Source organism: Mastomys coucha, unplaced genomic scaffold (genome assembly GCF_008632895.1).
Source record: "Mastomys coucha isolate ucsf_1 unplaced genomic scaffold, UCSF_Mcou_1 pScaffold15, whole genome shotgun sequence".
In the NCBI taxonomy this organism is placed as follows: domain Eukaryota; kingdom Metazoa; phylum Chordata; class Mammalia; order Rodentia; family Muridae; genus Mastomys; species Mastomys coucha.
In genome coordinates this window covers 128,978,132-128,987,993 of record NW_022196897.1, presented here as the reverse complement: position 1 = coordinate 128,987,993, position 9,862 = coordinate 128,978,132, and the positions used below count along the sequence as shown (strand labels likewise).

At 42.4% G+C, this 9,862-nt stretch overlaps 1 protein-coding gene and 1 long non-coding RNA gene across 4 annotated transcripts in view; one reads left to right on the top strand and one right to left on the bottom strand.

Moving 5' to 3' along the window:
* Pcsk2 (proprotein convertase subtilisin/kexin type 2) overlaps positions 1-9,862 on the bottom strand; it is a 268,460-nt gene that overhangs the window by 88,754 nt on the left and 169,844 nt on the right. The gene's annotated exons all lie outside the window — the stretch shown is intronic.
* LOC116091052 lies at positions 4,937-6,021 on the top strand. Its single transcript, XR_004118920.1, has 4 exons — positions 4,937-5,057; positions 5,374-5,428; positions 5,610-5,650; positions 5,860-6,021. It is a non-coding gene; the product is annotated as an uncharacterized LOC116091052 (long non-coding RNA).

Here is a 9,862-nt window from a genome sequence, read left to right as displayed (position 1 = left end):
GACCAGGCTGGCCTCAAACTCAGAAATCCACCTGCCTCTGCCTCCCAAGTGCTGGTATTAAAGGCATGCACCACCACTGCTCGGCTGTATACATTTTCAAAAACAGAAGAGTAGTATAATTTCATTTAAGCTTATTTCTATAATAAAATAAAAAATAATAAAATAAAACTCAAGGCTCATTTGCTTAGAAAGATTTATGACTTTTAAGAGAAGAGTCAATAGGGAACAGTAAAGAAAAATGAAACATCTTGGCTCAGACTGATAAATGACAGAGGAGAATAGTCCAAATGCAAGGACTCATTGTTGCACAGCCTTTGAGAACAGAGCCGGAGTTCCTCATCTTATACTGGAGACACAGCTGGATGGGCACCAGGGCTACACCAGGGAAATTGGCTTTCTCAGAGACAAGATTTCTTGGCCTCTAGAAAATTAAGCTCTTTTGGTCTCCTTGCACCCTAGGGATAGTGAGATTTCCCAAAGATTGAGTAGCAGTTGGGTTATCATAAGCAATCTTAGTTTCCTATAAAATCAAAGAGGTTTTATTTCTAACTGTGCAAGCTGGATATTTTATCCAAACATCCCAGACTGGAGGCCGGAGAAGCAAATCATAGCATAGCACACAATGGAAAGTCAAACAGCACCAAGAAAAGGACCGAGTGGCTGATATCTGCAACCCCATAGAGCAATCGCAGATGCACCCGAAGGACACCGGTCCTTGGGACAGTCTAGGGAAGACAGCACTACACAGTGTGTAACTCTGTGGTTGCCAGTGGTGGGGTGGGGGAGGGGCTAGCTAGAAGAGAAGCATCAGGACATTGGTGGGGGGCTTGAAAGGGAGTCCAGCTTTCTGATTGCAGTGGTATTTACACGACTTTATCTTTTCAACAGTCAACAGAATGCTGCACCCAAACCAAACTTTGCTCTTTGTAAATAAAATAAAAAATGATTAGCTACCAGACTAGTTTTATATAATTTAAGTAAAATGCTCATTTATAAGTTTAGAGACTCTCTCTTAGAATCATGCCTAAGGAAACTGGCCTGATTGCTGATGGCGGAATGGGTAAGGAAAGCTGTCGGGTGGTGGTTTTCAGGGTGTTGAGTCATGGGAACAGACATCTCCCTTTGTTTCATGGTTGGGGTCTAAGGGAAACAAAGCCTTGGAACTGTAGCCAAACTTAGTTGGAAAATGTCCTATTTCCTGGAGGATCAGGTATGAACTGGATGCTCTGCAGGGTGTAGCCGGTAGTTCTGAGAGGCAGCATGTTTTTATTAATTAATTAATTAATTAATTTATTTATTTTGATGTTCAGAGCTGTGTGGGTTTCTCAGCTCAGCTCTTGTCTCTATCCCTCACCAGTAGCTCATTAGCCAGAATTAAAGTTGAAGCTTGGCTGGCAAAGGAGGGCCCCATCAATTCATCTTCATCCTGGCTAATTACAACAATTGACATAAAACCGTTTCCATCCTTAAATCTATTAACTCTCAGCTTTCATCAATGTTACTGTTTAAGAGGCTTAAAAAAATCGTATGTTTTATTTCTCATTATGGGAAATTCAAGCCGGCAGCCAGAAAATAAGGCCACACTCATCTTAGCTTCATTGCTCTCTCAAGGATGCTGGGGCAGGTTCTCATTCTCATTACTTCTCTTGACTTTATTTCCCTTCTTTTTGAGGTCAAAATGGGAAAGGACTCTCTTGAGAACACTAGGAAATATTTAAAGAATATTTTGAGGAGGGAATTAAAATAAGAATTGCACAATAAAAGTGCATAAATGCATAATTAAAATAGCATATGCTTTTTGACCCAGCCATTTCCCTTCCAGGAATTTATTCTAACAGGATAATCACGCAAGCATGCAAAGATCCTCAAATCAGGCATGCAAAGGATCCTGTCATTTCTAACTAAAGATTCAGAGGAAAACCAAGACATCAATCACTATAGGTTGGTTAAAAAAATTATGGTGTAATCGAACTGCAGGAGAGGATATGTTGTTAAATAGAAGAGGAACTTGCATGATGATATGATGTACTGTAGGACTCTCGTTTAGAAGGAGAAAAATCTAGAAGGATTCACACAGAACTGCCTCAGCACTCAAATTGGAAAGCAAGTGAGATTTATAAAGGAGGAAGTAGAGAAGAGAAGAGAGGAATGGCAGGTCTTTGACTACTATTCTTCTGTGAGTATGAATCACAACAAACATGAATTAAGTCTATGTTAAAAGGCAAATATAGAGAAAAAGGCAACAAGGATGCTCTCCTAAGAATCCAGAAATGATGTTCAGACCTTGGTAGTGTGCACAGTGACCAAGGTTCCAAGATCCCTCCTTTCTAAGATTGTAGTGGTTTGGGGAATGGAATGGGCTGACATCTCACTGGTGGTCAGTGGAAAAGCTGAGAGCTGAGGTTCTGGGATTGGAACACACATAAGCACATTCATAGCAGTCACTGACTTCTGAGTTGGCCCTAAAATTACTTTGAATGTCACTTTTCTGTACATGTAGCTTATGCACATTAAACTCTATGATTTACAGGGTGGCTTGATGCATAGGAAGTGGATACATTCATGCAATCATAGCCAATTAAAACTTTCATCACCTTGGAAAATTCGTTTACCACATGACACACTTTTGGTCCATCTCTAGATGTCTCAGACAACTATCATGTACATCCCTACAATGTGTAGCCCCGCTGGCTTAGAACACCTTGCAGATAGTGGCAAGTACGTATGTGTCCCTTTGGGGTTTGCCTTCTTTAGCTAACATGGTACCTTGTCATTTGCCTACTCTGTTGTCTGCACTAGTTTTTATTTTGATGTAAGATAGTATTCTGTTGTACAAACTTATCATATATACACCAGTTTTTACCTGGTCACTTCCGGATGGACATTACATTCCGTTCCTTTTGCTAATACAAATGCAGCTGTTGTGTGGATGTCTTTCTATGAGTGTGGGTTTCTCTTACTGGTGGGAGTTGCGTATTTTACTGGCTATGTGAAAACTGCGTGTGCGCACGTGTGTGTCTGTGTATGTGTGTGTGTGTGTTGGTAGGAAGCTGCTAAATCTTTTCCTTGGGAGGCACTGCAGCATGGGCATTTGCACCATAGAGGTTTGAGGTAGCAGACATGTTTGGCTATTTTAAATACCGACCACTACGCATGCCTACAGGCATTTGGCCTTGGAGGAAAGATCATGGGGAGATTTTGTCAGCAGTAAAGCTCATGTTGAGCTCCCTGTACCCACTCTAGTCCCCACCCTTCCTTAAATCACGGACATAGAAAACACATTGCCTCCCACAAGTCTATCCCGGAAGATAAGATCCTTTCTGCATGTGATCCCTGGAGCAGCTAAGGCTAAGAAGTCTTCTGCGTGCTTAGTTTGCTAAGAAGTCCTCTGCGTGCTTAGTTTGCTAAGAAGTCCTCTATTTCCATAACAAATCACCATGACCAAGGCAAACTTAAACAAGAAAGCATTCCATCTGGGGCTCAAGGTCTAGAACATTAGAGTCCATGACCACCATGGTGGGAAGCATGGCATCAGGCAGATAGATATGGCGCTGGCACAGTAGCAGAGATTACACATTGAGACAACAACCATGAAGCAGAGATAGATAACTGGGAATGGCAAGGGCTTTTGAAATCTCAGATCTCACCCCCAGAGACACACTTCCCCTGATAAAATCACTAATTCCTCCCAAGTAGTTCCACCAATGGGACCAAATGGTCAAATACATGAACGTATGGGGAGCATTCTTATTGAGACCATCACGCCCCCAAACCTAAACATGCATCATTCTATTCATATGGCAAGTGATGTTGTCATCTACGGAGGTAACGTACAGTTTGCTTTCAAATGACATGTTAAGGTAGAATTGCACGTCAAGTGAGAATGAGTAAATAAAAGCACAGTGGGTTTCAAAAATCCATGTCTGACTTCATGTTTAGAAAAACCTCACTTCTGGTACAATTTCTCATTCGTCATTAACGGTGCTCCGGGTGCCTTGGTTGCTGATCACCATCAAAGAGATTTGCTAGGTGCCTGCTGTCACTTAGAGTATAATGAGCCCCCAGGTAGATATAGGTCCCTGCTTGGGATCTAACATCAATGTCACTGTTGCTAAATATATTCCCACCAAAATCTTTGTCATTCCTGACACTCCATGATATGGAGAGGTTTCTAGCATCCAATTAGTTTCCAGATCAGCACTGCATTCTTTCTGATTTAAGGTCATAAATGCTTCTCAAAGCTCTCTCTGGACCAGCTCAGGTCCTACTGATATCGAGAGAGGCGTCCCAGGTGCTTCTCGCCCTGAGTCTATTCCCCATTGAAGAGACCTTTCAGGCCCTAGTGCCTGGCTGGCCAGGTACCCTAGTGAGACCTGTACTATTGGACAGCATCTTCTCCATCTCTACTTAGCGATACTGGGCCTGGTTCTGGCATCTCATCTTAAATGCTGAGTGTTCTTGAGGATTTTATTTTATTAGCCTTTTCAAGACATGGTTTTATTGTGTAGCCTTGGCTGTCCTAGAACTCACTCTGTTGACCAGGCTGGCCTCGAACTCGCAGAGATCATCTCTCTCTCCTGCCTCCTAAGTGCTGGGCTTTTTTTTTTTTTAAGAGGAAGAGGTTTGTAATTGACTACATAATTTTCCATTTTTTTTTTTAAATCCCAATAGCTCTGTGGCAAAGAAACTTTCTCTTTACGGGCCACATTGAGAACAGGGCCATGCATGCACTCTGTTAGTGCAGGGTATGAGGGATAAATACTAGAACTTCTTTTGAGTTTGGTTAAAAGTTTTAGGTACTTTATTTAAACCATTGTAAAAATGTGACGGATACTGTACTTTCTTAACTGTTTTCAGTGCTGAGTTCAGGAGTTTTTAAATATTTCAGTGTGGGCCTGGAGAGATGGTTCAGTGGATGAGAGCAGAGGCTGCTCTTGCAGAACTGGGTTCGATTCCCTGCACCCACATGGAAGTTACAGGCGTTTGCAACTCATCCTGGGGATCCGATGCCCTCTTCTGGACCCCAAAAGCGCTGCATCCATTCTGTGTACAGACATGTAAGTGGCAGAAACACTCATCCACATGAATTAGAAAAGAAAACAAACGTAAAACACCTTACCGTGTAAACCATCTCCAGAACATTTGATGTTCCAAACCTGAAACTGTGAGCTTATTATACAAACTGCCCCAACTCCAGGTCCTGGCGCTATGCATTTGGGAACTCCAGTCATTTCACGGAAGTGGGAGGTGTGCCTTTTGTGCCGGGCTGATCTCACTCAGCACTCGTCTATGTTGTGCCCTTTCAGGATCCCTTCCCACTTAAAGCTCTATGTTGTCCCACTGTAATGTTGCCTTTCGCTCCTTCTTTCCCAGGTCCGCCAACCCTTTGGTTGATTCTTCATCTTGGTTCTTGGTTCTTATGACACAGGTATGCATTTTAACCTTTTAAATATTTATGTTTAAAGTCACCTTTTAGGATTGCCTTTCTTTTATGATATGTATGGTAAGTGATTACTGTAGAAATACATATCCTATGTAAAAAAAATAACCATGTAGTTTCTGATAGAGTCTATAGATAAGTAAGTATGTCGATTTTGTTGGTTTGGCAGGTGCTGTTGGACATCCATTCAGAACTTCTTGTTTTTAGCATGTGAGTGCACATTGTCTCACCTTACACGAAGTTGGACCTCTCTGGACCTCTAAAGCCCTGTCTGCCTCTGATTGTTGTAGCCCAGAGAACTGGCCCTTGCTCCTCTTCTATCCTCTTCATCACTCGACAGAGAGATGGTGGTGGGAGTGGGTGTGTAAAAGTCTACAACTGTGCCTCATCCATTCTAACTTGTGTCCTCCGAATGTCAGGTAGAAGTGAGCTGTGGCTGCCCAGAGTGAGGCTCCTGTGTTAGCCAGTACAACCCGCCTTCCCTGTTCATCCCTTTATTCCTCCACCCATGCTTCCTGGGATCAAGTCCTGAAGTGACTCTGCTCCTCAATGCCAGCTCTGGGGACTTGAAATGAACACAAAACTTTCTGAATCCAGTTGGGTGGTGGTAGTTCATGCCTTTAATCCCAGAACTTGGGAGGTGGAGGCAAGTGGATCACCATGAGTTTGAGGCCAGCTTAGTCTACAGAGCTAGTTTCAGGATAGCCAGAGCTATAGAGAGAAACCTTGTCTTGAACAAACAAACAATCCAAAAAATAAACAAAACTAAATAAAACAACAACAATAAAACAAAACAACCTCCCCCCGCCAAGAAAACACCAGAAAACAACAAGAGAAAAAAACCCAACCCCTTTTTGAAGTCACTGAGCTACTACTTTGGTGAGTGCTAAGGCGAGTTTGCCACTCCCAAGAGCATATTGGTGTATTTAAATAGATCCAAAGTACTAGATGATCATTTCCTTACACAAGTAACACAGCCTTTGCTTCTTGCTCAGGGGTTTTATTGGAAAGTAGGAGTGTTTTCTATGACTTCACAGTTACAACAAGAGTCCAATCATCCCAGCTTACAGCGGAGCGTTCTGTCCTGGAGGTGTGTGACATCCTCACCAGATGCCACCCAGCTAGAAAATGTTCCAGCCAGGACTGGACTCACATTGTACTCTCTGGATTTATATTTTCAATAAAAACCTGTGTCTTTGACTTGATCATAATTGGTCAAATCAACAGATTTCAGCAGACCTTTTCTTAAAAGTTCAAATAGCTGAAGTCTCAGGCTTTGCCGGTCCTATGGTCTATGTTACTGTTTGCCTTTATGGCATGAACACAGTCATTACTAACAAGTAAAAAAAGCCTGTTTACTTAGAGTTCAGTGGTAGAGCACTTAGTGTGTGCAAGGCCCTGGGCATGATGCTCAGCTCTAAAAATCAAGGGAAGTAAATGAGTGTGGCTGTTTCTAATACAAGAGAATGGCTGTTTCTAGTACAATTTTATTTTATTTTTTTAAAAAAAACATTGAGTACAAAAAATGTCTCATTTTCTGTTTAGTGTTACTACTTTATGCTTGTGCAAACAGAAAAAAAAACTTTAAGCACAATTTTGCCAGTTAAATACAGGCTTCAGGGCTTTTTCCTTTAGACCCAAAGGACAGCTCGTTGGGTTCTGTGATGTCCCAGTGCCATTTGTCTTCCTTTCAAGTTAATCAACACACTATGCTGCCATGCGCCAAGGACACCGAGCGTGACATGCAGTGGCTCATGCAGACAAGACTCCCACCAACCCCCCAATGAAACTGTACATTTTTTTACTATGTCAATATTAATTACTTGCAATTTAGCATTCAATATTATTTTTCTATTAATCCCAACATAATGGGGTGAGTCTAATTTGGAATGATAAAATTCATTTGCATTTAAATTGATATTTTAAGTGCTCCCTCTGAGGAACTGATAACATCCATGATTATAATTGTAAACATTCTTTCCAAGGTGGGTTTGTTATCCCGTGGAAAGCTTTGTAAATATGGTGCATGGAGTTTCATACTAATAGTGAAGGCACTACAATGACCTATTTCTGTGGAGTCCTGTTAGTTTCCATATTTGGGAATTCCCTTCTATTGGAATAATGATTAAACAAAGCCTATTAGCTAAGAAAAAACCCACATATAGATTATATATATGTATAATTATATATAATTTCTTTTTATTTTTCAAACATTCTCATATACTTTTTCTCATTGGTTTTCAAAGTCTTTCGAATACTGATCCCTACCACAGAAGAAACCCTGGTTATTTTTCATCTTGAGAAGACGTGCCCTGAAAATCAAACTGCAGCTCACTGCACGTAAAGAGTTAAAATCAATGAGAAAGCCGCTCACACCCTTCCCTGGTTTCTCTCACTTGTTTTCTTTGGGATTGGACAAGGATAAATTGGATTGCATAGAAGGGCCTTCATTTCCTCAGCTGCAGGCCATGAGGAAATACAACAGTTTTGCCCCAGCCAGGAAACATGAAAGCACACCCGTGTCTAGATCTGAGGATTCTCGGTGGGGTAGACAGTTTTTCTTTTATAGTGAAGTGCTTGGTTGTGATTCAGGTATAAATAAATCATTACCACCCTCAGCACAGCAAAAGGAGGAGTTATGGGGAAAAAGCCTGCTGTCTTAGCGACTCTTCTATTGTTGAGATGAGGCGCCATGACTAAGGCAACTTATAGAAGGAAGGGTTTTTTTCTGGGGCCTACAGTTCCAGAGGGATAAGAATACATGATGTCAGAGGGGAGGTAGCAGGAGGCAGTGGCTGAAGCTGCAGAGTGCTCACATTGAAAGCATTCAGGCAGGAGGCTACTAAAAAAACCTGTCTCCAGTGACACACCTCCTCCAACAAGGCCACACCTCCCAACCCTTCCCAAACAGTTCTATCAGCTGAGGACCAAGTATAGAAACCTTGAACCTGTGGGGCCCATTACCATTCAAATGACCTCACATGGCCAGCAGAAACAACACAGTACAGGCTAACAAAGATGTTTTAAGTAAAACATTTACTCCCCAGCCACGTGATAAGTGCGGATTAACTGCTTACACGACCCTGGTTACCTGCTATGTGGAGGACAGTAAAGTAAATTTGACAGCCAAGATGGCTGGTGTTCCAATGGGCAGGCACCCCTCACTTCACCCTCCAACCCCCCTTCCAAAAGCATACATACAACTATAGACTCTGAAGAACCAGGAAGTGACCCAACAGGAAACAGTCCTTAAAGTGAGATGGTCCTAACTGGGAAGGGTGGAGAGAGGGACCAGAGGAAGAGTTGAACATGTCTCAGATGTTGGGGTAGACAAATGGTTGAAAAGGCCATGTAAGTCAGGCCATCCTTTGTCTCATAGGGAAGGAGAAGGCTAGAGCAGGGAAGTGAGAAGTCTCTCTTGAGTTTCTGCTTGTTTGAGGGAGAATATGTTCAAAGAGTGGAAGCAAGATGCTTTTGTGGATGTGAGTGACGTCGGCCTGGTCCAGGGTATTTGTGATTGGACCATAGTAGTGACTATGCAGAGCAGAGAGTGGGAGGGCAGACTGAGGGAAAGGAGGAGGGAGAGAGTCAGTGTTTGGGAGGTTTGTCACTGTTTTTGGCAGTGGCATTTGCAGAAGATGACTGAAGGAGGATCAGGTTGAGTGAGGTGGTGACAGATGGTGAGCTTCATATTTTTCTGCTCCCTGGCTGTGTAAGCCACTAGCCTCTCCAATCTTCAGTTTTTTGTTTGTGTCAGGTGAATGAGAAAGGGCCCATGCCACAGGTACAGCTCAGTGGCAGAGCTTTTGACTGTACAAACTAAGTATGTGTTTGGTATAATATACAGGGTAGATGTAATAAGTCATGAAACATACAGGGCCAGGGACACTGTAAATAACCACACTGCATCCTTACTAGCCAGGGTGAATCAACAGAAATAAAAGGGATCAAGCACCAGGGGCTAAAATATTGGAAGGCAAAGGAAGGGAGAGAGCAGAGATGTGAACACAACATGGACCTCAGATTCTGTTAACTCACAACTCTCTACATGAAGGGAGATGGGACTGTGAACTAAAGAATTCTCCAACCAAACTGTCCTGTGCCTGCTTGTGAGTGATTAGCTGGTGTGTTCCTGAACCACATTGTTATCTACAGAGAACATTTGTTCTCTGTAAGGATCTCAGCAAGGGACTTCCTGGATCAAATGGCTCAGTATCAATCTGGTCACTATTGCAGATACTTATGCAGGGACTGTGGGCTTTGCACTGAACCTCTAAAGAAAGGAGGGAAAGATGGAAGGAAAGGAGGAAGGGGGACAGAGAGATAGAAAGAGGAAGTAGAAGAAAGAAGAAGTAGAAGAAAGAAGAAGAAGAAGAAGAAGAAGAAGAAGAAGAAGAAGAAGAAGAAGAAGAAGAAGAAGAA